Here is a 23,415-nt window from a genome sequence, read left to right on the forward strand (position 1 = left end):
TGAAAGCAATTACATCCTCCTTAATGAGAAACATCAACATCAAAGTTAAAAAAATGCTTATCTTCATAACTTCCATAATATTTAGCATGATTCCTAACATTTTGTGTTAATATAATCAATATTATGTCATCAGTATAAATTCATTATGCATATATTATTCGCCCAGATAATTATCTTTACAACTTTCTTATACACCACTTTCATATTTCCCTTGAATAGAAGGAACACAACACTTTCTGATTTCCAAAGTCTCTAAAATAAGGTATAAGAGAAGGAAGATTATTCTGGATGCTAAAAAGGAAAGTAAGAGCAACCTAATTTGATCAAGTCTATAGTAACAACAACAACTAGACATCTGTTAGATGTTTTAGTGTATGCTTGTCATTTTCTACGTATTTACATGCATTGTATAGTTAAATCCTTATACAATTCTCTGAGGTGTGGCTGTTAATCACATTTCACAGATAAGGAAACTAGGGTTAAGAAATGTCAAATAATTTGCTCAAGGTTGCTGCATAGATCACAATATAAAAGAAAAAAAATACATACACACCAGCATCTATTTTGACCTCATATTATACTGCAAAGAGATATTTGAAAAATCTCTCTATATAAAGTGGTAAACTTGATTGTATGGGATAATTTATTTAATTATTATTCTTTACCATTTATTTCAGCCAATTTTTTAAGTACTTTAAGTTTTAGGTAGACCTCCCTATCCTTGGTTTGAATTCCACAATTCTATAAACTCTAGAAATGTAAAGCACTTCTAAAGGTCTCTACAAATGTTGAGAAAAGTTGAAATTGAATTAACAGAGGCTCTTACCCTTGTAGTCTTTGTTTCATTGGGGTTTCTGCTTCCATTCTATCTGTAGTGCTTCTTGTAAAACTTTGTCAGTCTAACATGAGATCACATGTGTGAGTGCACACATATGTTCAAATTAAAATCATAACTATACTGGAAAAAATCACCATAAATCATTTATGAAGTTTTTTGTTAATGGCAATTGCAAGAGAGAGAATTGGTGACCGTCTCAAAAATAACCCTTCCTCAAGTACTATTATCAGTCTTCTTCATTCCTATCTGATGACTTCCATTCTACTTTCTTTGCCACATCCCATTCTCTTTTAGAACAGTAACAAATTTATCTCCATGCAGAGAACTTCTAGTATAAGATGTTAAAATAATACAATTGTACATATATATGTATATATATTTATATATGCATACATTCAATCATTTCTTTAGTCAAAATATTTAAAAAGACTTTTAATCATCCTTGCAATAGTAATGAAGCAATGATACATGAAATCTAGGAAAATAGTCATAAGGAAATATAGTTTTAATTATCTTTTGGAGATATTGATTACCTAAGAAATACCAGCTGGAGAAAGTATAATTAACACGTCTTTTCAACTGTATATGAAAAATGCAGTACCAAGTATACAACCTTTTCATTGATTACATTTTTCTCTACACTTAGTAGTTAATGAAATTTCTAGTAGTTCATTAATTGTCTTTAATGTATAACATTTGACTTAGTCGTGAATGAATAGAGCAAAAGCTTCAAAATATTATAACCTAATTCTTGATTTTTAAATAACTTCGAAACATGGTATTTCCCTATTAGGAGGATAATTTTAGTATACTTAAAAACATTATTTTTCAAAACTCTACCCATAGCATTCAGAAAATATCAGGGAATTCAAATATGATTTTTTGTTCTACTGTTTACTCTATAGACCTTGTTATCAATATTCTTAGTAATATAGTCAATTTTATAGTGAAATACCAAATATTTTTAAAGATATGAAAAAGCATGCCACATAAAATCAAAATTCAAATTTGGTTCTACTTTCTATGCCTCCTATCCTAAAGGAGCTTGATTATTTCTGCATGTTCATTTGTGTGTGTGTGTGTGAGAGAGAGCATGTGCATGCATGCATATGTGTGTTGTGTTTTTTGTTTGCTTGTTTCAAGTTTTTATTTAAATTCTAGTTAGTTAACATATAGTGTAATACTGATTTCAGGAGTAGAATTTAGTGATTCATCCCTTATGTATAACACCTACTGCTCATTACAGGAAATGCCCTCCTTAATCCCCATCACCTATTTAACCCATCCCTCCACACACCTCCCCTCCAGCAACCCTCAATTTGTTCTCTATAGTTAATAGTCTCTTATGGTTTGCCTCTCTCTTTCTCTCTCTCTCTTCTTCCTCCCTTACGTTCATTTGGTTTGTTCTTATATTCCACATATGAGTGAAATAGTATGGTATTTGTATTTCTCTCACTGACATACTTTGCTTAGCATAATACACTCTAGCTCCATCCACATCACTGCAAACGGTGTGTGTTGTGTTTCAAGGAATGAATTGCATACCTGAAGCATTGTTAAATAGCTGAATAACTGTGAACATATGTATAACCCTAAATCCTATTTTTTTTTGCCTCTACTTCATTCAGGATCTCAGCTCCCGAAAAGGTCATTCACATTTGCTTTGGAGTCACCAGAAATTTTACCAGACATCATCTTCATGCAGCTAATAACAATGTGCTTCCTCTCTGGCTCTTTCCACCATTACCTCGCCTTAAAATGTTCACTCCTGGCAAAGCTAATTGTGGTTTTCTGTTCAACATCATTGTGGCTGCCTATGTAAGAACATGCTTGATCAGAAGTCATTATTACCTATTTGTGAAGAGCCAGAATAATGCCATGTGTAAGGATAAAATGACAGTTGTTTTTTTTTTTTTTTTTGAGGGAGGTACCACCTTTCCACTTTCTCTACCTTAGTGTGTCTTCTTTAAAACATAACAGACAATAAAATGACTAACTTTTTTATTTTACAATGCAAGATCACAGGCCTTCTGACACTTGGAACCATCAACAAATACTTCCCCAACGAACTCAGGGTTCTTTCTGGGAGTATAAAGACAATCACAAAGTGCATCCATGTGTCTCTCAAGGAGATAAGAGAAGTTTTCATTGTTCTTTCTTTTACTTTACTACATACATGTGTGGGAAATTCAGTCCAGACTTTGTAATCCTTACAAATTTGAGGTCTTCAAATTAACCATCTTAATTCTTATCTTTCAAAGATGGAAAATAACATTTTCATTTTATTTTGGAAAAGTTTATTACTTTCAGTTTTCCCCAACATGCATAATGTATCAATCATTAACCTCAGGAAAAAAAATGAATCTGACAATTTCTAGATTCATTAAATGCCCTAAACAGTATATGTTTTATTACTATTATAAACTGAATTTTTCATTATATTATTAATGGAGTTTATGTACTTTGACTCTTTGTGATGAGTGTTTATAAGGATTGGCAATAAATACTAGATTTAAATAGTAGCTGAGTTTTAATTTACAAGGCTTCAGTTAAAATACTTGGTGACAGGAAACATTACTCTGCCTTGAGTATAAAGACTTTTGGATGCAGAGTATTCATCTCTAAGAAACTCTAGGATTTAGAAATAATTTCATCTAAAAATCATTCAGAATTTGAGATTATAAAATAGGTCATTCTATATTGAGAAAAAAGGTTTCTGGAAAATGACATTAGAAGAAATAAAGAACATTAGAAAATGATATGTAAAAGAAATAAGAAAACTAAATATTAAAATATAAACAGTTAAAATTTTGAAAGTGGAAAATATTAAGCTATTAAAATAAGAAAATACAGGCATGTGAAAAACTACTTCAAGTCTTTTTGATAAGAAAAGAAAAAGAGAGAAGGAGGGGAGGAGAGAGAGAAACAGAGAAAAACAGAGAGATGGAAAGAAAGATAAGAGAAAAACGGTGAGAATGGAGCAACGGAAGTAAAGAAGGAAGCACAGGTGGGAAGGGAAGAAAGATACACATAAGACAAAATTTAAAAATTAATTAGAACAGTACCTATAAAAAATGGAATAGAATCTAGAAAGAAAAGTGATGTATTTAAGGATAATAATAAAGGTTAATACTGACCTTTAAGAGGAAAAAATTAATTTATATAATACATGCTCCCAAGAAAATTAACTAAATAGAACAATATAGTAAAAAATTTAAATTCTGAAGAAAAGTGAAAGTAAAATACATTTTTATAAAAAAGTAGAAAGGCTCATTAGGTAAACATCATAGATTAATACAGTACCTTCACAGAAAGTGGTGAGGAGCACAAAATGCATATTATAACATTTATATTTTTCCATATACTTATAAGAAATGCCATGTGTACTGTACTGATTTTTAAATGATAAAGTAAATTTAGAGAGGTTAAGCAATTTGTTCAAGTCTTTCCTCAAGCAGGCTGGAGGACCAGAAGTAATTCCCATAGTATCTTTAATCTAGTATAGTATACCTGGGCATTTTTTTTCATTTTCTCCCCTCCCCTCCCCTCTTTCTCCCCTCCCCTCTTTTCTCCTCCCCTCCCCTCCCCTCTCCTCACTTTTCCTCTCCTTTTTCCCCTTCTTTCTGCCTATCTGTTTTGTTTTTGTTTTTGTTTTTTTTTTGCCTCTGTAAAGGTTCTGTTTTGAACGGTATCAGAATTACAAAACCCAGTCATTTGACACATTAACTCTTAAAATATATCTATCACTATTGTTTTCCAGCCTGTGATCATTATTATTTCCATGTTTACAGCACATTACTTGAGTGCTTCATTTTTAAAGTAAACCATAGTTTCTTCTGCTTTCTTTCTTTCTTTCTTTTTTTTTTTTTATTCTTAGGAGGTTAGGCAATACGTTAAAGATGTTTGAAAACAGTATTTACTGATGACAATTTTTTCTGTTATTTCAGCTTTAGTAACTAATGAAATTCTGGAATTCGTTAAGTGATTCAAAATAGTCAGGAGGAAAATGTTTGAAATAAGAAAACATCAGTAAAGTATACAACTAATGTCAGCTAAAACAGAACCTAATTTGTTTTCCTTACAGGAAAATATGCTGTTTCACCATTACTGAATAGCTTTGTGTAATTCCTTTTTTATTCTAGTAGCCAGATTTGAATTTACACAGCTCATCTTTTTATAATTTAAACACCGAACTCTGTAAATATTTCAGTTGACATACCTATGCTGTAGAGTACCAACTGCTTTGCCTAGAAAAGGCAAACTTGCAGATGAAGCAAAAGAAAGCTAGATCTAAAGCCCTGGCTTTCACATTTAAATACTTCTCTTCCAAACAACGAATTCATTTATTCAGAATGTATAAACTAAATCTTGTAGTTTTGCAAAGTTCATGAAGAGTTTATTAGAAAAACTCAGTATTTTTTGTTGTATAACTTCAAATCTCCTAGATACAATTGTACAGATTTATGCTGTTTCCAATTTTCTGTCAATTGATAATACTTACAATAATGTTTTATATTATTCTTAATACCAATTATATTTTATCATTCATCATTTTCCTGGTTAAGTTTTATTTAAAATCCAAAAAAGAAAAGAGTTCATAAAAAAAAAAAAACCCACCTTGGGTTGTATGCAATTAGAGCTACCTTAAATTTTTCTTGATTTAAACATCAAGAGGTGTGATTCTCTTTAAGTGGTCTCACTTTTCCTTGACTGTTTTCCCTAACCTCATTCTTTATCTCCATAGTATCATTGATAATTCTTAAAATGTACATCATATTCTTTTATGGGCAATGTTTGGATATACTGTGGATAGTAAAGCAGAGGAAAGCTATGATAAAATAAAGATCAAGGGAGTGGCAACATCTGGGTAACACTTTATGACATAAAAAAGTAGAAAGGCTCATTAGGTAAACATCATAGATTAATACAGTACCTTCACAGAAAGTGGTGAGATAAGATAAAAAATGTATCCAAAATTGATGTTTCACTATGTGAAACCAGCAAACCAGTATGGGTATTTTTTGGTGAATCTTTATCATGTGCTAAATTCATATAAACACCTGAAATTTTTGGCATTTTATTATTCATATTTATTTGTCTGCTGTGTCATAAATTAAACACTAGTCTGTGTATAATTGTTAATATATTTTAATGATAGGGTGTGTTTCTTTTCATTCTTTTTTAGTATTTGACTCTTCAGTTGTACTTGTTCATTCAAATAAGGTTTATAAAATATTTTGTAAAGTTTTGAAATATATTTCAAAAAATAAAAATATTACTTTTATTTTAGTAATTTATCTTTTTCTCCCTACTGTTGCCTACGGAATAATTTTGCTTAACTACATGGAAACCATTGATGTATGTATATGTGATTGTGATATTCACCCTAAATAAAATTTATTTATTATTTTTTTTTTTTTTTTTTTTTTTTTTTTTTTAAGATTTTATTTATTTATTTGAGAGAGAGAGAATGAGAGACAGAGAGCACGAGAGGGAGGAGGGTCAGAGGGAGAAGCAGACTCCCCGCTGAGCAGGGAGCCCGATGCGGGATTCGATCCCGGGACTCCAGGATCATGACCTGAGCCGAAGGCAGTCGCTTAACCGACTGAGCCACCCAGGCACCCTTATTTATTATTTGTAATGGTTTTTAAAATAGTTTTCTTATATTATTCAGGTAGGAGATCTTAAAATATATGAATACATTTATTATTATTATTACTATTATTATTATTATTATTATTTTAGAGAGGGGGAGGGGAAGAGGGAGAGAGAGAGAATCTTAAGTAGGCTCTACACCAAGAGCGGGCTCAATCTCACAACCGGGAGATCATGACCTGAGTCGAAACCAACAGTTGTATGCTTAACTGACTGAGCCACCCAGGAGCTCCATTTATTTTTTTTATTGTGGCAAGAATAGGTAACATGAGATCAACCCTTTCAACAAATTTTAGGTATATAGTGCAGCATTGTTAACTACACACGCATCGTTGTATAGAAAATATCTAGAATTTATTTATATTGCGTAACTGAAATTTTATACACATTGAACAGCAACTCCTCTTTTCTCCCTCTCCCCAGGCCTGGATACCACATTTTACTTTCTCAGTTCCTAATCAAGTTTGATAAATATGCCTCACCTTGGGAAGCCCCAGCACCTGGTCATTCTCTTAAATGCGGTTACTTCATAACCCTCAGGTCTCATCTCAAATTCTACCTGCCCTGAGAAAATACCTCTGACAATGCTACCTAAATTCTTCCTGAACTACTTGACTCTATTATATAAATCTAGGCAATATGATCTCTAAATATGTCACTTTCTGTAATCAATATTTTTTAACTTCTTTGTTCTATTTTTTTTCTAATTAGAATGTCTGTCTAATTTTCCTTTGTTTTTTTGGTACATGGCACATAGGTAGTTCAAAATAATAGTAATTTTAATCGACCAGTCATCATCTTAGGATTTGTCTTTCAACTGGAGCATTTCATCAATTTTCTTTCAATGTTCAAACTAGTGAATGTATCCTTAAATCTATATTATTGGCTGATTTCTGATTTTTAATTCTTCATTATTCATTCCTTTTTGGCTTTTTGTATGTGAGGTATATTTTTGTGTGCTGGGTTAACCATTTTATTTTTTAAAATTATTTCTTTCCAGAGTTAATATGAAATAGTATATTTTGAATGGTTTTTATTTTAATAAAGAGTTTAGCATCTAATTATTCTTCTTTATTGACTTCATCAAGTATTTTGATCCTAATTTTCATGTTTATATTGTTATTATTATAGTATGTCTTCTTTCAAAAACACGTCCTCTTAATTTTTTTTTTTACGTCCTCTTAATTTTTAAGGAAATTTAGAAATAATTGTTTTGACACAATATAATTTTATATATATATATATGTCATACCCATTAAAATTATCCCTCAGAAATGAAAATTCCCCAAAAAGAAACTTCCAGGATGAAATTTTAGTTGCAGAATTCTACCAAACATTTAAAGGAGGATTAACATAAGATTTACACTGTATTTCCCCCATCCCAGCAAAGAAAAAAGGATACTGCCCAGTGCATTTTCTAAGGCTGTTACTACCCTATTACCAAAAGGAGAGATGACAATACAAAAAAAGAAAACTCCAGATGAATATTACTCATGAACTTCTATGAAAAATTCATTTAAAAATATTAGTAGATCAAATCCAAGAATGTATAAATATAATTTATATGTGATGACAAGTGGAATTTAGTCCAGGACTGCAAAGTTGGTTCAACATTAGAAAATTTATCAATGTGGGGCACCTGGGTGGCTCAACTGGTTAAGTGTCCAACTCTTGATTTCAGCTGAGGTGATGATCTCAGGGTTGTGAGATCGAGCCCTTCATTGGGCTTCAGGCTGGGCATAGAGCCTGCTTAAGATTCTCTGTCTCCCTTTCCCTCTGCCCCTCCACCAACCCCCACCTCTTTAAAAATAAAGAAAAAAAAAAAAAGAAAATCAATCAATGTAAGCAACCACAAAAGGCTAAGGAAGAAAAATTATGATTATATCAATTGACTAAAAAATAGCAATTAACAAAATCTAACAAACAAATAAAATTCTCAAAAAACTAAAAATAGAGGGGAATCTTATTAACTTGTTATAGACCATTTACAGAGAACTGATTGCTAAGTATTAAAAACGTAATGCTTTCTCCCTAAGATCTCTCTAAGGTCTAGAGAAAAGAAGGATTTTTTTTAAGAAGGATGTTTGCTTTTATCCAACATTGTTCATTTTAATGAATTTGTTCTGACACGGTTTTTTGTTGTTTTGGTTTTGGTTTTTGGGTTTTTTTTGGTTGAGTCTTTAGGGTTTTTGACATATACTATCATGTCATTTGCAAACAGAGATAATTTTACTTCTTCTTTACTAATTTGGATGCCTTTTATTTCTATTTCTCATCTAACTGCCCTGGTTAAGACTTCCAAAACTATGGGTGCCTGGGTGGCTCAGCCAGTTAAGCGACTGCCTTCGGCTCAGGTCATGATCCTGGAGTCCCTGGATCGAGTCCTGCATCGGCCTCCCTGCTCAGCGGGGAGTCTGCTTCTCCCTCTGACCCTCCCCCCCTCATGCTCTCTCTCTCTATCTCATTCTCTCTCTCAAATAAATAAATAAAATCTTTAAAAAAAGACTTCCAAAACTATGTTAAATAGCAGAAGTGAGAGTGGTTACCATATCTCAGAGGAAAAGCTTTAAGACCCCCCTCCAAATAAATCCACACATTTATAGTCAACTAATCTTCAACAAGGGTACCAATAATATACAATGGGAAAGGATAGTCTCTTCAACAAATGGTGCTAGGAAAAATGGATATCCACATGCAGAGAATGAAATTGGAGCCTTGTCTCACACCATATACAAAAATCAACTCAAAGGATTAAAGACTTAAAGATAAGACCTAAAACCATAAATCAACTAGAAGAAAACATAGGAAAAAAGCTTTTTGACACGGGTTTTGGCAACAATTTTTTTGGGATATGACATCAAAAGAACAAGCAGCAAAATCAAAAATAGACAAGTTGGTTTTCATCTAACTAAAAGACTTCTGCACAGCAGAAGAAACAACAGAGTGAAAAGGCAATCTCCCAACTGAATGGGAGAAAATATTTGCAAGCCACATAACTGACTATGGGGTTAATTTCCAAAACATATAAGGAACTCATACAACTCAATAGTAAGAAAACAAACTGGTCAAAGTGGACAAAGGACTTTTAATTTCTCCAAAGAAGACATACAAATGGCCAACAGATATGTGAAAAATGCTCTTTATAGCTAATTATCAGGGAAATGCAAATTAAATTGCAATGAGACATCACCTCATACCTGTTAGGTTAGCTATTGTAAAAAAAAAAATGTCTCCCAAAGTTTGTGGATAAATTGAAATCCTTCTATGCTATACTATTGCTAGGAATGTAAAATGATATAGCTCTTTTGGAAAACAATATTTAGGTTCCTCAACAAATTAAAACTGGAAATACTATATGATCCAGCAATCTCACTTTTGGGTATGTATCCAAAGAATTGAAATCAGGATTTCAAAGAGAGATCTGTATTTCCATGTTCAATGCACCAAAATTCACAATATCCAAGATGTGGAAACCATATAAATGACCAAGAGATGAACAGATAAAGAAAATGTGGTATATACTGATAACAGAATATTATTCAGCCTTTAAAAAGAAAGTAATCCTGCTCTTTGTGATAATATGGATGAACCTGGATGACATTATGTTAAGTAAGATAAGTCAGTCGTAGGACAAACACTCCTATATGAGGCATCTTAAATAGTCAAAGGTACAGAAGTATATAATAGAATGGTGGTTACCATTAATGGAGGATATGGAAAGGGGAATATGGATAGTTGTTGTTCAATGGGCATACAGTTACAGTAATATAAAACAAGGAAGTTACAGCAATATGTTGTACAAAGTGCCTATAGTTAACAATAAACTACTGCACACTTAAAAATGTATTTAGAAGGTAGATCTCATATTAAGTGCTCTTACTACAAAAGAAAGAAAAGAAGAGAAGAGAAAAGAAAGGAAGAGAAAAGAAAAGAGAAAGGAAGGAAGGAAAGAAGGAAGGAAGGAAAGAAAAAGAAAAAAAAGATCACATCAAAAAAGGGGCACAAGGAGTCCATCGTCTCTCATGGTTCGTCCTCCCCTCCAATTTCATGGAATACTACATCAAAAACTAATGATGTAATGTATGGTGATTAACATAACAATAAAAAAGGGGGGCACAAGGAAACTTTTGGAGGTGACAGGTGTATTTCTTTCCTGCGTTGCAGTGATGGCAATATGAGTGTATACATATGTCCAAACTCCCCAAATTATGTGCATTAATTACATGTGGTTTTTTGTATACCAATATACCTCAATGAAGATGAAAAGAGCCATTAATAGACATCTCAATGGAGAGGATATATAGAGAGCAAATAAACACAAAAAGATAGACACTGGGGAGGGTATGTGCTATGGTGAGCTCTGTGAATTGTGTAAGACTGTTGAATCATAGACCTGTACCTCTGAAACAAATAATACATTATATGTTAAAAAAAAAAGAAGAAGAAGAAGAAGATAGCAGGAAGGGAAAAATGAAGGGGAGGAAATCGGAGGGGGGGAGGAACCATGAGAAACTATGGACTCTGAGAAACAAACTGAGGCTTCTAGAGGGGAGGGAGCTAGGAGGATGGGTTAGCCTGGTGATGGGTATTAAAGAGGGCACGTACTGCATGGAGCACTGGGTGTTATATGCAAACAATGAATCATGAAACACTACATCAAAAACTAGATGTAGTGTATGGTGATTAACATAATAATAATAAAAAAAGATGTTCAACATAATTAGTCATTAGGGAAATGCAAAATAAAACCACAATGAGATGTCACTATACACCAAACTCTTGTTAAAAACGGAATAAAATTAAAAATCCAGTTTCTCAGTGGTACTAGTCTCATTTCAATTACTCAATAGCCACTTGTGGCCAGTGGCTACTATACTGCATAGCACAGATATATATTTCCAACCTAATTTTAGTACGTTTAGCATAATACAACTCTCTTAGCCAATTTCCCACATAAACTTTATTTACCAAAATGAGATTATGCCCTTAAACACTGACATCCAACAACAATATCCATAGGCTAATCTCACACAAATACATGCGGAATGGCAGGATGAGTCCATAACCAATTTATTTGACCCAAGTCTGTATGCATGGCAGAGCTTATTTGACAATATTACAGGCTCCAATTAGGACCACTTAGAATTGCACTAAACTATACAAACACTTTCATAAAACCATAGAATACAGGCAACAGAGGGAGCCTGGTGAACCGGTAATTGCTTCTCTTTCTCATAAGCTTCCCTCATCCAACTTAGGACAGTATTTCCTGTACTTGGGTTTGGCTCAAAATTCCCATAGATTTTTATTGAACACTGAAACCCCCAAGTACTTGACCCTAAAAACCATACTAGCTGCAACCCTCCAATGACACAAAGCAGCTTTCCTAATAGCCCTCCTGGTATTATCCACCCTAGGATCCGTGGGTTTTGAGGTAGTAAGAACAGCATAAGTGTGGGGCATCACACAACAGTTAAAGGAAACACCAGACAGCCATGTCCAAGGGATTATCTACACAAAGTTGTATATAAAAAACATGGAGCCAAGGGATGAGTCGTTATATAAATGGGCCAAAGATGGTACCTCTTTATTGGCCTCTTTGTTGATCACTCCATAGCAAACTCGGATCATTAGCTTAAAGACTGCTGGCACAAAATTCAAATTCTTAAACATCCAATTACTTGAAATACAGCTCAGATCAGCAAAGTTTTAGCCATATAGATCTTACCTGCTTTCTATAACATATGAAAATTCACTCAACATACAATAGCCATGAAAAAACAAAACTTCCACCAAGTTCTGTTGTTGTTCTTTGGAGCTCCATGATTCATATTCCCCACCTTGCTGCTAAGCAACATCATTGAGACATATTAAATCCCCTCTCCAAATTCCTTCTCCCATGGGAGTTCCCCTGTCCTTTCCATTTCTAGACTATGGCCCTACACTGAGGCCTCTGGAAGGTCTCTTGGTGTGAATGAATCCCTCAGGCAATCCTTTCTAAGTGGCCACCCAATAAAGCTTACTGTGCAATTCCACTTCTTGTGGTCACTTTTTTTTTTTTTTTATCAGCTCCGAAATCCTCGAAGATACCACATTCACTCACAGCTTTCAGCCATTCCTTCACATTTACATCATGGAGACAATTGATATATTCCTGTACTTTTCTAAGTACAGGACTACTGCTTCCTGTTTCTTCATAACTGCAAGTTTGGTGGGAGGGACAAAACATTATTTAATAAAAATATTAAATAATATTTAACCAAAATATTAATTAAAAAGAGGGCCTACCAGTGAAAATGAATTTGCAAAATTTCAGATGTTTGTAGAATATTTACAGTTGTAGTATCAAATCTTAACTGTTTACCTGTCATAAGGAAATCAGAATAGTAGCGTAAGATTTATGTAAAAATGTAGCTTCCAACGGAAAGCAGTCATATATATGTATTTTTTTTCTTTTAGTGCTTTTTTTCGTTTTAGTAAAATGAATGGAAGGGATGCCTAGAAATCTATACTCATCTGAATAGCCTCCTTTTCTCCAACAGTCATTGATATTTAGCATTTTAAACAATGTGATTCTCCATGGGCACAGGGGCTGTCACATTCTTTTCTAAGAAAGACTACAGGGGTGTCAGAGTTTCAAGATAGCATTATTAGAATAAAACCTTATACTCATACCAAGCATATCAGAAAATCACTGTTGTATAACAGCTTGAAAGCTCTGGGCTTTGTTAAGTAGATAGCATCACAGCTTGTCAGAATCATCAACCACCAACTGGGACTGTGATATAAGAGTTTAAAGAAGCACTGTTACCTTTCCAGTGGAAGGAATTAATATTTAAAATGGTGTTTTTCACCCTCTTTTATATTTCCCTGAATTGAGTTAGTTGATTGTTTTACTCTGGGCAAAACCATTCACAGGCTTACTGTGAATTTAATCATTGTATTCCTTTCCCAAATGCTTGCCTTTATAAAATAGTTTCCTTTTAATATTTCTCCAGTTTAAGTATTTGTGACTAAAGAACAATTAGAGTTATTCTAGCCAAAAGTTTTAAAAATTAATTTAAATGGTAACGAAGGAAAGTCTCCTGTCTCTTCCAGTTTTGTCATCCGTAGCCTCAACACTAGGTAGTTGTATTAGAAAATGACAAAACTTATTTGATAAGTTGCACATGCCATCCCATAATTAAATCTAAAATTAATGAAAAATTATTTCTCAATTTATATGAATAACCATTGCTTTTATCCTGCAATCTATTCCACCCAAATGTTCAATTGAAGGGAATAACTTAAATATGACACATCATTTGTTTTAATCACTGCACTATTTAAAAATTGTTCAAATGTGATAACTTGATGGATAAAAACTGTAACATTTACTCCCTGTCTCTTGTACGGAATAAGAAACGTGTGTTCTACACTATTTCTCATAGTGCTAGCTGGTTTGATAACACAACTTTACTGGCCTTCTTTCTGTTCCAGTTTCACTTTCCCACTGCCCTACTAGTGTCTCTGTACCTTCTAAAAAACTACTTCTTGAATTCTTACCTCAGTGTGGTTTAAAACATTCATCAATTAGCCTTTTGGTAGTCTTTCCCTTGCATCAACAAATTTTCAACTTCCATTGGTTTATTTTCAAGATAAATGAATTTCTCTATTTTTTTATTATGTGAATTTTTCTATTCTTGTTCTTATAATAACCCACTTTTTAAACAGCATATTCCCCTCCCTCCCCAAATAAACATCATATTCCCCTCCAGATTTTCTCATTTCTCTGCTCAACTTCAATAAACACTTGATAAAAATTTATATCACCCAGGTGCACTTACTCTTCCTGGGCACAGGGCCACAGGGTGTCTCACTCAAACTTCTGCCTTTCTCTGCATCTTAAGCACTGTGGGAATAACTCCAGGCTACAGAAAGAGGGACTAATGAGCTAGCTTGGCCCATGATTCACACCAGTCTACGAGGGCAGGAGGTACCGTGAGGAACAGTGTATGTGAGCTGGCTCCTCCTCCCAACCTGCAGGCAGCCTCCCAGGGATCAGGTCAGGGCATGAACCCTTCAGGGCTCACTGTAGCCACAGGTAGGGACCTATGGGGAAACACCATTAATAAACACTTCTTAATAGCGTTAATTATAGAGTATCACCTCCTAACACCTTATTGACTCTCCAAAACACTCCAATCCAGCAAAAAGCTCTAACCTTTCCAAATTATTAAATGTGTTCTTGCCAAAGTAACTATTTTTAGATCCACTGAACACATCTCTGCCCGCATCAATGTCAGCAGGATTTGGTATTACTGAACACACCCTACTTCTTGGGAACCTTTGCACTTCTCTGGCTCGGAACCATTCAGACATTTCCTCTCTTTTTCTTTGATGAGTTCTTCTGATACGTGCTTTACACAAGCCATGGATGTCTCTTTAAATTTTACTCTTTCTTATATTTGTAAATGGACAATTTACCCAGAGGCTCAAAACAAATACTCATGAATCTACATAACTTGCTCTGTGTAGCCCTGACAATATGCTTTAAAAACAAAACAAAACAAAAACCTCCTTGTTCATTTATAGCACTTTATTTCATCCCTTTCTCTAAGCTTTCTATACCTTCTCAATCTCATCATGAAATCCTGGACCAAGTCACCATTATCTTAAGCCTGAATAATAAAATACATTTTCAACTGTTTTCTGATTCTGTGCTTGCTGTCTCTCCCAAATCTATTCTTCACACCAGAACCAGAATGACTTCTTCCTTCTCCCCCCTCCCAACACAAGCTCAGTGCTGTAAGAATCTGACTTAAATTCATTCCTATTGCCTAAGTCCAACAGAATCTGACAGTGCACTAGCTTTCACCTATCATTTCTTAAGTAGTTTATTTTATAATTAAATTAACTTCTTTTCCACTTTTGTTGGAGATAACAATTCTGTGAATGGTCAGCTGTTTAGAAAGAGAACGAGAGCTATTAAACATCTTGTTACCTTTTACTTTTTTGAGAATTCATAGATGTTACTCAAAATAAGTGGTAAATTATAACATTACTGTAAATATTTAACAATAGGCAATGAAATAGTACTACTAACAATACTTAATTTTTGAGCACAAATTATGCTAAGCACTGTTCCAAGAACTTTATAGAACTTAACTAATTTAATTTTATAGCCTTTTTTTTTTTTTAAGATTTTATTTATTTATTCAACAGAGAGAGAGAGACAGGGAGAACAGGAACACAAGCAGGGGGAGCAGGAGAGGGAGAATCAGGCTTCCCGCGGAGCAGGGAGCCCGATGAGGGGCTCGATCGCAGGGCCCTGGGATCATGACCTGAGCCGAAGGCAGACGCTTAAGGCCTGAGCCACCCAGGTGCCCCTAGCCTTTCTTTGAAAAAGACACTATCAACAACTCTAATGTATGGAGGAAGAAACTGTGTTGCAAAGAAGTAACTAGTATAGGATTCTAAGCTAGAAAGTTGGGAAACCAAGGTTTGAACATAGGCCTAAGTAAGATACAATGTCATATATATATATTTTTTTTTTTAAATTTAAATTCAATATATAAATTACAATTCAATGTATAAATTACAATATAGTGTAATATTAGTTTCAGGGTAGAGTTTAGTGATTGATCAGTTGCATTTAACACCTAGTGCTCATTACATCAAGTACCCTCCTTAATGCCCATCACCTAATCACCCCATTCCCCCATCCACCTCCCCTCCAGCAGCCCTCAGTTTATTCCCTAAAATTGAGTCTCTTACCATTTGCCTCTCTCTGTTTTTATTTTATTTTTCCTTCCCTTCCCCTATGTTCATCTGTTTTGTTTCTTAAATTCCACATGAGTGAAATCATGTGGTATCTTTCTCTGACTTATTTCACTTAACATAATACACTCTAGTTCCATCCACATCATTGCAAATGGCAAGATTTCATTCTTTTTGATGGCTGAGTAATATTCCATACATGCAATGGAGTGTGTAATATATATTACTTTATCCATTTATCTGTTAATGGACATTTGGGCTCTTTCCATATTTTGGCTATTGTGGACATTGCTGCTATAAACATTGGGGTGCAGGTGCCCCTTTGGATCACTCCATTTGTATCCTTTGGATAAATACCTAGTAGTCCAACTGCTGGGTTGTAGGGTAGTTTTATTTTTAACTTTTTGAGGAACCTCTATACTGTTTTCCAGAGTGGCTGCACCAATTTGCATTCCCACCAACAGTGTAAGAGGGTTCCCCTTTCTCTGCATCCTCACTAACATTTGTTGTTTCCTGAGTTGTTCATTTTAGCCTTCTGACTGGTGTGAGGTGGTATCTCATTGTGGTTTTGATTTGTTATTTCCCAGATGATGAGTGTTGTTGAGCATTTTTTCATGTGTCTGTTAGCCATTCGTATGCCTTCTTTGGAGAAATGTCTGTTTATGTCTTCTGCCCATTTCTTGACTGGATTTTTAATTTTTTGGGTGTTGAGTTTGGTAAGTTCTTTATCGATTTTGGATACTAGCCCTTTGCCTGATATGTCATTTGCAAATATCTTCTCCTATTCCATAGGTTACCTTTTAGTTTTGTTGATTGTTTCCTTTGCTATGCAAAAGCTTTTTATCCTGATGAAGACCCAATAGTTCATTTTTGCTTTTATTTCCCTTGCCTTTGGAGCTGTGTCTAGAAAGAAGTTGCTACAGCCAAGGTCAAAGAGGTTGCTGACTATGTTATTTTCTAGGATTTTGATGGAGTAACATTTAGGTCTTTCATCCATTTTGAATTTATTTTTGTGTACGGTGTAAGAAAGTGGTCCAGTTTCATTCTTCTGCATGTGACTGTCCAGTTTTCCTAACACCATTGTTGAAGAGACTTTTTTCCATCAAAGCTCACATTCTGTTTTTTTTTTTTTAAGATTTTATTTATTTATTTTACAGAGTGAGAGAGAGAGAGTGAGCGAGCACAAGTGTGGTAGGGGCAGAGGGAGAGAATCTCAAGCAGACTCCGTGCTGAGCATGGGAGCCCAATGTGGGGCTCGAACTCAGGACCGAGATCATGACCTGAACCAAAATTGAGAGTTAGTTACTCAAACAACTGAGCCACCAGATGCCCCCTAAGCTCACATTCTTAATTATATACTTAACTATATCTATGAGACATATCAGAACATGAAATAAAATAAATTTACTTTGTTTAAAGTCCAACCTTTGCTGGTCTGCTTTCATAATGTTAATATTTTAATGAGAAGACTTTTAATCTGAAAGCAGTGCCAAGTTCCTGGATGATAGTGACATGCTGCTCAAACTATTATAATTGTGCTTAGGCATTTCATCCCTAAAGCATCATAGTGATTGTCACAATTTCATATAATTATCTGCCTTGGAAATGAAAAGACCTGAAAAAACATCCATCAAATGTCTGTCTGTTTTTTTTTTTTTTTCTATGAGCTTAGGACCTTCTGACAATAGTTATACATTTCAAGCCTATAGCTCAAAATCCCATGATACAGAAGAATCTGAAAATTGACATTATGCATTTTACCCTACAGCAACATGCCTTATTATATAGATGACTTCATCCATTTCAAAATGTGCTCCAATTTAAAATGCCTTCGTATTTTGCACTTATTCTTAAATTTGGAACTAAAATAAAGTTCTTTGCTTGTGGTTTCTTTGGGGATGGTTTTGGAAAGTAAGGTAAAAGAAAATGAAAATTCCTTGACCTCACTCTATTCTAATTATTTGAAATACCTTTTCACAACAAATTCATATCATAGATATAAATATTCACTGTGAAAACTTTCATGAACTGGCATTGAAGACAGTGCTAAAGAGTGAGGCATTTCTGTAACTTATAAAGTTTTCATGAACTGGCATTGAAGACCGTGCTAAAGAGTGAGGAATTTCTATTACTTATAAAGCCACAAATAACAATATTTCCTTACATATTTGAGGTATTAATCCATGAAAACATTGGGGCATAAAGTAAAATCCAATAAAAACATAAACAAAATTAAATAAATTGTAATCTTTACAAGGAATGCATGCTTTCAAATATACAAAACAAGGGTACCCAGATAAAAATATGAAATGGAATTTTTAAAAAACATTCCATAGAAGAAATAAGAAAAAATATAATATAGTCACACCAAATATTGAATTGTACATACACTTATTTAAAAAAAAATAGACACTATTTTTTAGAGTGATTTTATGTTCATAGCAAAACTGAGAAAAAGTACAGAATTCCCATATACTTCCTGTCCCTACACATGCATAGCCTCCCTACTATCAACATTCTTCACCAGGGTGGTACATCTGTTACAATCCATCAATGCTACATTGACACATATTTACAGAAGTGCTCACTCTTGGTGTTTATATTCTATGGGTTTTGATAAATGTAAAATGGTATTTTTCTATTATTAGAGGATCGATTATACAGAGAAGTTCTATTGCCCTAAAAATCCTCTGGGCTCTATACATTCTTATTTATTATTTGACTGTTCATTCTTCTCTATCTCCCAACCCTTGATATCCAGTGATATTTTAACTCTCCCTATAGTTTATCCTTTCTAGAATGTCATATAGCTGGAATCATACAGTATTATAGCCTTTTCACATTGGCTCATTACTTAGTAATACGCATTTAAGATTCCTTCATGTTTTTTCATGTCTTGATATTTCACTTTTTTTTTTTTTTTTAAGCACTGAATACTATTTCACTGTCTGGATGTATCACAGTTTATTGATGGATTCACCTTTTGAAGGACCTCCTAGTGGCTTCTAAGTTTTAGCAATTATGAAGAAAGCTGCCACAAATATTCATGTGCAGGTTTTTGTGTGGACATAAATTTTCACTCATATCAAGAATCAAAACTGCTAGACTGCATGGTAAGAGTATATTTAATTTTGTAAGAAACTATTAAAATGTCTTCCAAAGTAGCTGTACTGTTTTGCATTCCTTGTAACAAACAAAGTGAGTTCCCACTGCTCTACAGGCTCACCTCACATAATTACCATTTTGTTTTTGTTGCTATTATGGTGACAATATTAAAACTCTACTCTCAGCAACTTTCAAGTATAGAATGCATTATTGTTAACTATAGTTACAGATAGATAACTTTAACTATAGTATCCATACTATATAGTATACTATAGTATACCATCTATACTATATAGATACTATATAGATTCTATACTCTATAGATACTATGGTTATAGTTATCTATATGTACATGAGATTTCTAGAACTTCTTTCTCTTATAACTGAAAGTTTGTTCCCTTTGACCAACATCTCCCATTTCCTACACCCCCCAGCCCTTAGCAACTACTTCTACTCTGTTTCCAAGAATTTGATGTTTTTAGATTCCACCTATAAGTGAAATCATATGGTATTTGTCTTTCTCTGTCTAACTTACTTAAGTAATGCCCTCAAGTTCCATCTACGTTGTTGTCAATGGTAGGATTTCCTTCTTTTTGTGGCTGAATAATATTCCATTCTATTAATTAATTAATTAAAATAGCTATCTATCATCTATCTATCATCTATTTATCTATCACATTTTTTAACCTCTTCATCTGTCAGTGGACATTTAGGTTGTTTCCATGACTGTCTATTGTGAATAATAATGATACAATAAACATGAGAGTGTAGATATCTCTTTGAGGTATTGATTTCATCTCCTTTGGATTTATACCCAGAAGTGGGATTGCTGGATTACATCAGTTGTATTTTTAATTTTTAAGGAAACTCCACAGGGCTTTTCATAGTAGCTGTACCAATTTAGCTTTCTACTAACCATGTACCAGGATCTTCTTTTCTCTATATCCTCACCAGCATTTGTTGATATTTCATTGTGGTTTTGATTTGCATTTCTCTGATTAGTGATATTGAGTATCTTTTCATGTACTTGTTGGCCAGTTCTATGTCTTCTTTGGAAAAATGTCTATTCAAATTATCTCTCCAATTTTTAATCTGATTGTTTCTTTGATACTGAGTTGTAGGAGTTCCTTATATAGATATTAACTCTTATCAGATATATAGTTTGCAAATATTTTCTTTTATCCTGTAGTTATTTTACTTTGTTGATTGTTTCTTTTTCTGTGAAGAACTTTTTTAGTTTGTTCTAGTCATACTGGTTGATTTTTTTTCTTTTTGCTTTTGTATTTTTTAATCAGGTTGTTTTCTGACACCTTGAACATCTTGTATGTGTTTAAGTTTTGTATGTTTGGAAATTTATAAAAGTTTCATACTTAACATGATAGAATTTTTTTAAAACACATGAAACTCTCATGATTGGCAATGTAAAACAATTGTACTCTGTATGAATTGCCCATGTAATTGCAGTTGGAAAGATTGTTACTCAAAAGTAATTCCATCCAAGCCTTTCCAGTTCACTCCACTTCACTTTCATTAGGAAGTCATGGTGCTATGAGGATATATTCTATGATTTTAACATAGAATTCTTAAGCAACTGTTTTATCTTGGAGATACAGTATCATTTAATATAAAATTACTCACATATTCATTGAAATAAAAATAAAATTTACTTTTATTTGTAACCTTAATTTTGAAATTTGAACTGAAATCAATTTGTAAATTAATACTTTATGAAAAAAAGTAATACTTTGTTGAATGTATCAAAATTATTAAAATTTTACAATGTGTTAACCAAGTAACTCATAGAAATAAGTTTAGGAACTAAACTATGTTGTTAAGCATTTCTGTTGATAGATGTTCCTTACAGCCCTATTTATATTGATGAAGAATTGGAAAAATCTATACAGCAAATATCAGGAGACTAAGTTATGCAAAGCACAAGCATCTTTTACCATTTTTTAAAATCAGATATCCAGAAAAATATTTATGACATATGTTACCAAATTAGGGATTAGGTTTAGGATTATCTGAGGGATAGGGAGAAAGGTGTGGAGTGTGGAGAAAACTTTAAAATTTATGCTAAGTGTTTTGATCTTTTTATTTATTTTGTTCTTTTTTGTTATGCTACTGTAAATGAAATTATTTTTTTAATTTCAATTTTGTATTGTTCATTGTTAGTTAACAGAAACACAAATGATTTTTGTACATTATCATGGTTTTTTTAAAAACATTTTTTTATATTGATTAGCAATACATATCTTACATTCATTCAAAGACTACCTTAAGGACAAACTCCACTTTGACACATTCTCTGACGACTCATCCTTACTAATACAACCATTCAGTAAATGCTCAAAGATATCAATTCTTATCACTGTATTAGTTGACTCTATAATAAATCACTTATATTTTCTATTTGGTTCACATTTACCTTGTAACCTCATTAAAACTGTCAACTCTTGGGACTGAAAAACAGGACCCAGTGAATAGTGAATTATATGTGATGGTAGTGCCCTATGAGTGAAACAATAAGGTATTATTTTTTAATTGATCATCTGTTTCCTTTCCTCTTTATTCTGGTTGACTAGCCTGTAAAGTCTTCTCCCACAATCAAATATTACTATCATGTACATTTTTCTTTATCATTTTTCCTTATGCTTTATTCAACAAAAGAGAAGAAAAACTGCTAAAACCTGACTAAGTAAATATGCTTCATTTGCAACCATAGCTATAAGTAATCCCTCAGAATAGGGTGATGAGTTATAGCTTAACTTTTCATTTTCCTGTTTTCTGTGGCTCCTTAATTCTATTGTTCTTAGTTACACTCTGTTATCACATTCACAAAATACTCCTAAATACAAAGATGAGAAAAGATGGGATGTTATGTTAGTTACTATACATTGCCATGTGTAGTAACCATGATTGGGTGGTACATATGAGGGATTCCAATCTGTAAAAGAAAACTGATTGTCTGTATATATATATATATACACACACACATATTATATATATATATATGTTATATATATGTATGTTATATATATTTTATATATATATAATATATGCATATATATATAATACAAATATACTTTGCTTCGGTTATTTAAAAATAAGGTAGAGATTATGTTACCTTCAAATTTTAGTACTTAATGTTCTATATTCTAATTCACTCATAATAAATTTAATTTCACTATTTTGTTTTTTATTCATGTAATCAGAGTGGGGAGTTTCTTTTCAAAACTCAGCATCAATGTGAGAACAATTCTCAAATATGTTGAATTACTAGGTTCTTTGATGGTTATTTTTAACATTCTTTTTGTTCTCATTCTCATTACACTTCCACTGTGTATTCAAAGAAATATCTAAACTTTTAACAGTAATTTGGAAAAATGAGTTTATACAACTTTGACCTCTATTTAATAAATGAATATTTCTGTCATTGCAATAAAATTTCATCAGATGTTGTAATATAAAAGTATGACAAACTTTAATGAGTAGAGGGGAAAAAACATTCTCTTCTGCAAAGTTCTGATAAGAATTTGTTTCTATAAGAGATTTTACCCTTTTGTAACTGGAAAAGGCTAATCCTCACATATTAAAGACCAAATGTAATAATATATTACTCTCATATTTCTTTAGAAGACTAAGAAATTTGACATTACTTGTGTGTATCTTTACCCTTTTATAAATAAGTTGTTCTTTGAACTATTAAAATTTAAATTATTTTAATCAATATTATGCTTTTTTATTGAAGTATAATTAATATACAGAGTTGTATTAGCTTCAGGTATACAAAATAATGATTCAACAATACTATACATTACTCAGTGTTAATTAGTGTTCTGTTTTTATGTTAGATTAAGGTTATCAACACAATAATACATGTTTTAAATACTGTGGTGTATATATACTTTAATATCTATGATTATATAATTCCAAATATAAATGTCTCATACTTGTATTTTTCAAAAAAACTTTGGTGGCACCAAACAAAACAATTTACTTTGCATCGCATTTACAGTATATTGTATTACATAGCCAAGTTATATTTAAAATTGCAT

This window comes from Halichoerus grypus, chromosome 5 (genome assembly GCF_964656455.1).
Source record: "Halichoerus grypus chromosome 5, mHalGry1.hap1.1, whole genome shotgun sequence".
Lineage (NCBI taxonomy): Eukaryota > Metazoa > Chordata > Mammalia > Carnivora > Phocidae > Halichoerus > Halichoerus grypus.